The following is a 6372-nucleotide window of genomic DNA, read 5'->3' on the forward strand; positions in this document are numbered from 1 at the left end:
TTGGTCGTAAGTCATTGCATGGTGAATTCAGAGCGCTTGCTCATTACTCAACAGTTTAGAAACATAACTGTCATTTTATTAGCTGGACCTTCAGGCAACATGGATTCTGTTATGATGGGTGAGGCGTGTTCAGCTTACCCAAAATCTGATTGGCAGAGCACCTTTAGTACTTCCAAGCTGTTCTAGAAGTGTTTATGGAACACAATGTTTTGTACTGTGGCTTGAAGCACGCTGTGTGAAGCCAGCCCCAGTCCTTGGTGGGGCTTTTTGAACTGTGAGAAGCTTCCATTTCCCCAAGAAGGGCCAGTTTTGGTCTTACCCAAGTCTTTCCTGCTGAAGTGGCAGCAGAGAAGACATTGAGATTTGAAGTGCTTGGAGCTCTAAACTGAGAATGGTTTTCTAATGGAACAGTCTCTTTGGAGACTTTTTTTAAAATGACAAAATACAGTTCCATCCACTTTAGAATACCTAAATGAGTGTATGTTAAAATGGTGTTTAAAAATATGCAAATGATCACAACGGTACATGTTTCAGAACTCATTGCTTCTATGTTCTATTATTAGAAACTCTTTGTGGCTCTTTGGGGGAAGTTTTTTCAGCCTTTAATCAAAGGAGAGTTCACAACTCACCTGAAGGCACTCTTTTCTTTAGCTGTTTTTGTTGTCAATCCTCTTTAACCTTTTCTTCCATCTGTCTTTGACATCCCAGAACTAGTTCTATAGGATGTATTCAGACAGTCCTCAAGTGAGCAAAGGATGAAAGTTTTCTTTTTTTAATTTTTTATTTTATTTTTTATTATTAGTTACATTTTATTAACTCTGTATCCCAGCTGTATCTGCTCCCTCATTCCCTTCCAAACCCTCCCTCTCTCATCTCCTCCCTGCTCCTTTCCAAGTCCACTGATTGGGGAGGACCTCCTCCCCTTTCATATGATCCTGTTTTATCAGGTATCTTCAGAACTGGCTACAAAGTCCTGGATGAAAGTTTTCTTAAATGTAGTTTTGCACCAAGATGGTCCCAAAATTGAAGAAGTCCCTGCTTCCTTCAATCCCTTCTCCAAGACAAAATAAAGGATCTAAATGTGAAGAAGGCAGTTCTGAAAGGTGAACGACAGATGAAGGCCTTCCTGTTATCTACCTCTATTGACCCTGACACTGGACACTGAAGCTCTCAAGGCTGCTCACATTCTTGGGAAAATCCCCCATCAGTGGAAACAAATTTGACCACTATGTCTTCTCTCTTTTCCTTTTAACCCAGAGTCTGCCAGAAGATAGAAAACAACAAACTGATGACAGTGCGTGTTAAGTCTAACAAAGAGCAGTTCAAACAGGCTGTGAAGACACTCTGTGACACTAACAGTTCCAAAGTCAAAACTCTGTTCACACCTGTTGGAGAACAGAAAGCAAATGTTCAACTGGCTCCAGATTGTGATTCTTTAGGTGTTGTCAATCAAATTGAGGTCACCTAAACTGAGCCCAAGTGACTAAGTCTAATTATAAATTTAAAGCCACAAAACAAAATAGCATAAAACAAAACATATGCTTCTAAAAAGACTAACATTTTCTGTCTTCGACCTTCATTTGCTTACATGGAAAAAAAATCTGGAAAGCCACTGGTGTGTCATATTTGGGGTTGTTGGAGTTATATGTTGAAGATAGCATTTTTATGTTCAGACATAACCAGAAATAATGAGAGAAACAGAAATGTATATTTATACAAGGCAACTCTGTCCAAAAAAGACATATTAATGGATGTGGAAATCCAGGTTAGTATAGAGGTAAAGTTATTTTGACCTCAGGCTCAAACTCAGATGGGAGATAATGCTCTAATGATCTAAAATTAAGTTTCAAAAGCCTTGAACTCTCCTATTTTCAATTACATTTCTAATTTATTTGTGGTAACTATTGGCTTAGTTGGACTAGAAGCAGGTGGAGAAGAATGGTGTTTCTATAGTCATGCTTCTTTTTCTTCCTGCATTTTTCTTTTCTTCTTTTTGTTTTTCTTCTTCTTCTCCTCCTCCTCCTCCTCCTCCTCCTTCTTCATAGCTCTGTAGGTTGAGTGGCAAAGGAATTGGGGTAAATGGTTCTAGACAACTGATGAAAATTCTGATATCTTGTGCTTGTGAAGGTTTTTAACCACTTGATCATCCATTGGAAAAGACTGAATAATAAGAAGTCAGAGCTAAATCTTTTTCATTGCTTCTGTTTTAAAATTTGTATGTGCTTCTTTAAAGGGTGTACCATGCCAACTGTTAGTATTTGTTCATAGTTATGGCTGTGAAGCATTTGACAGATGATCATAGCTTCATAGAGTTCTCTTAGTGAGGAAAAGAATGGTATCAGATAAGCCCGTAAGAGCATGCTGCAGGTTGTCTGACGGTTAACTTGTTTGACCAAAAGATTAGGCGGAAATGTTGCATGAGGGGTATTGATGAAGTAGTAAAATGCCACAAGGTACGTAGGTAGGAAGTGCTCAGGAAGCAATTACTGAGCAAAAATCTAAGGGAAGCAGAGTCAGAGATTTGCAGGGAAGTATTCCAAGCAGGAAAAAAAATGGAATAGCAATTCAAAATGCCTGGGCTTGCACCAGACATCTACCAAGACCTTCCTTCTTTCCTGAAAAATATTGCCTAAAGTAACATTTGTCCTGCACTAATGCTGTGGTGTGTTTGGCTCCGTGAGGTACATGGCCATAGTTAACAGTATGCGTTACATCGTCTTATTTAGCTCCTTCTTTGTTTTATTTTATGCATAATCTAGGTGTTTACAAAATGAAATTTAAGGGCTCCCTATTCATCTTTTCCAGGTTTTTTTTTTTTTTTTGTCTCATTCACCAAATGACCTCTATATTCTGGACAAAAGCTCTTTTAGTAGTCTGATACACACTCAGGAGCCCTTCTCAGGGCACTTACACGTGTGTGACTATGAACATATGGCTTGCTCACAATTATGATAACACTGTACATTTTCTTCAATGGCTTGCTTTTCTTACTTGGCAGAGTTGGAGATATTTCTGCACAAACAGAGAAAGATCCACTCCACTATTCAGAGAAGTGTTATATTTCATTATAAAAATAGTCTCCACTGATGGACATTTAAAAATCACAAATGTTTATATCCTATTCAACTCATGATGAACATATGTAAGTTATTGACTGACATAAACATTCATAATTTTGAGCAGAAGTATATGTGGATTTCTTATTTATAACTACCATTGAAATTTAATTTCTGCACCTCAAATATAGAATCTAATAACTTTAGTATACTTAGAATTGTGTGCAACCACTACCACAAGTAATTTGAGAAAAATTTTAATTAAAACATTTTTATACAATATATTTTAATATATTATTTTCCCTCCTCCAACAACTCCTAAATCTTCTTCATTTCTCTATCCATGTTTTGTCTCTTCTCTCAAAAACAAACAAATAACCAATAGGACCAAAAAATAACAAAACAAAAACCACACACAAAGAAAACAGGACATCCACTTTTGTGTTGGCCAAAGACTTCTGGGAATGGAACCTGACCTGAAGTATCACTGATATGCTCAGGAACACTTCATTGGAGATTGCTGCATGCTTTTCTCCATCTATGATGAGGTTGGCTGTGGGGTTCCTGTAAACGGCTTTTTTGTGTGTTGAGATATGCTTTCTCTAGCCCCACATTTCACTAGTACTTTCATCATGAAGTCATGTAGGATTTTGTCAAAGGCCTTCTCTGCATCTATTAAAATGATCATATGTCTTTTTTTCTGAAAGTCCATTTGTGTGGTTTATTACATTTATTGACTTGTATATGTTGAACTGTCACTGCATTTTTGATAGAGCCAACTTGGTAATGGTAGATAATATTTTTTTTACATATATCTGCATTGTTTGCAAGTATTTTATTGAGCATTTTGAGAGATATTGGCGTATAATTTTATTTTCTATTATGTATTTTCCTGGTTTGTATATTAGAATGAGCCTGGCTTTGTAGATGGAGTTTGGGAGCATTTTGTTTGCTTCTGTTTTTGAATTATTTAAGAAGGATTACTTAGCTGTAGATTTTCTTTAAATGTATGGTAGAATTCTGCTGTGACTCCATTTGGCCTTGTGTTTGTTTGTGTGTTTGTTTGTTTTGTCAAGGGTCTAATTAGATAATCATGTGGTCTTTGCCATTAGTCTATGTAGTGGATTACATTTTTTGATTTATGTCTGTTAAAGTATTGTGTCTCTGAAATGATGCCAACTTGATGGCAGATAATCCATTTGATGTGTTCTTAAATTTGGCTTGCAAATATTTTAGTCAAAATGTTGTCTATGTTCATACGGGATATTGGTCTATAAATTTCTTTTTCCTCGCCTTTTTTGTTGAGACTTTGTGTAGTTTTGCCATAAGTGTAATAGTGGCTTTATAAAAGAAGCAGTAATTAGAAAAATATTCCTTCTGCTTCTGTTTTGTGAAATAATTTCAAAAATATTGGCTTTGGTTCTTCTTTGAATGTCTGGTAAAATTCTGTACTTAATCTATCTGGCCCTCAGTTTTGCTTGTTTGTTTACTTACTTGGGAGATTTTAAATTACTGCTTCTATTTCACTACAGTAATGGGCCTGTTTAAATTGTTTTTTTTCATCTTAATTTAACTTTGGTATGTCATATATATCAAGAAATATGTCCTTTCTTTTATGTTTTCCAGTTTACTGGAATTCAGATTTTTTTTTCAAGTTTTAACTTTTTAATTTATTAGAACCCAGTAAGTGACAATTTTTAAAATCGGAGTTCCCATCAAATTAATGCTTAATTCAGGGCAAAAACATTAAAACAAAACAAAAAATGAACAACTCCCCCTAAATCTTAAGGCAGAAGTGGAACACTGTAAACAAAATAAAACAGCATGTCTACTACACGCTGCGGAACATCACAATTTAAAGAGATCCACATGGTAATTATAGCACTAAATGTTAATACAGTCAGGAATAGTATCAACTGGTCCAAGATTCCTCAGTTTATAAAACGTCTAGGTTACTAACTGACGTTTTGCTGTGTAAGGATAGCTCCCGTACAATAGTGAGGGTTTCCTGACATGTATGCAGGCCTCTTTGTATTTTGTCTGTACAGCTATCCAGGATCAAGCATCAAGCATCACTAGGCACCTGTAGACTCAGCATACAGTTCCTCAGGAACTGTCCCTTTTGGGGCCTGGAACTTGCTAATTAGGCCAGATGGCTGGTCAGGGAGTCCAGGGACCCACCCATCTGTTTCTGGTTCCTCAACATTACCTTTGTGGGTGAGATGCAAGTTTTCAGTGTGGACAGCAGATCAAGGGATTAAGAGCACAACATGAAGAAAATATTAAAAAAATTAGCAGATCAGTTTTTGCAGGAACAAAAGGAGACCCACAAGATTCAATCAAATGATGGAAAAGAATTGGGTATAAAGGATCATATAGCACCTAAAAATATTCCAAGTGTTGCTGAAAATGATGCAAATAAGAATGAGGAACCCTCAAGCAATCATATTGCACATGGAAAGAGCAAGTCCAACGAGTTGGTGATGCAGGGATGCCTGAAGTAGCAGAGAATGACCTAGCAAAAGCAGATGATGCTCCTGCTGCTTTAAAGAAGCCCCCTGTGTTAGTTCCTCCACATGAAAGTCATCAGACAATCTCCCATCTCCCAACTGGACAGCCTCTCTCACCAAACACGGCTGCTGCAGGCTCACCTCTAAATCAGAAGGAAAATCCTGGCACCTCAAAACAGGACCCTTCAAATCCTCTTCAGCACTTAATTCCAGGCTCAAACCTGGAGCGGAAACCCAGAATTCAAACAGACACACTAAAGCAGGCCACCAAGGACAGAGTCAATGATTTCCACAAATTGAAGCAAAATGCTGAAGAACGAGAGCTTCAGATGGATCCTGCAGACTATGGCAAACAGCGTTTCAATGATGTCCTTTAAGTCTAAAGGATGCCGGAAACCCAGGTGCTGTGCAGCAAATCATCTCTACTTCTCAATTTTGACTTTTGTTGTAAAGATCAGTTATATCAGTTGTAAAGATACATTGAGATAGATTTAAGGAAATTTTAATGAAGGAATTCAGATTTTTAAAGAATGTCTATAGTTTTCTAAATTCCTTCAGTGCCTGTTTTAATGTCTCCTTTTCATATTTCATTTTACTAATTTGGATTTTCATTGTTTCTTATTTAATTTTCTTAAAGGTTTGTCTCTCTTGCAATTTTTTTTCAAAGCACCAAGTATTAATTTTATTGATTCTTTGTATAGATTTTAGTTTGTTTAATTCTATTCCATTGATGTTGATCTTCAGTTTGATTACTTCTTCCTACTTTCTCTTTTTGGGTATTTTTTCTTTATTTTTCTATGTTTACA

At 36.5% G+C, this 6372-nt stretch overlaps 1 pseudogene; it reads left to right on the forward strand.

Moving 5' to 3' along the window:
- Positions 1-2443: 2443 nt before the first annotated feature.
- Positions 2444-5960, forward strand: LOC129672445 (protein GOLM2-like; annotated as a pseudogene).
- The last annotated feature ends 412 nt before the right edge of the window (positions 5961-6372 follow it).

The sequence above is a fragment of the Psammomys obesus genome, unplaced genomic scaffold, assembly GCF_907164565.1.
Source record: "Psammomys obesus unplaced genomic scaffold, mPsaObe1.curated_primary_1811, whole genome shotgun sequence".
In the NCBI taxonomy this organism is placed as follows: domain Eukaryota; kingdom Metazoa; phylum Chordata; class Mammalia; order Rodentia; family Muridae; genus Psammomys; species Psammomys obesus.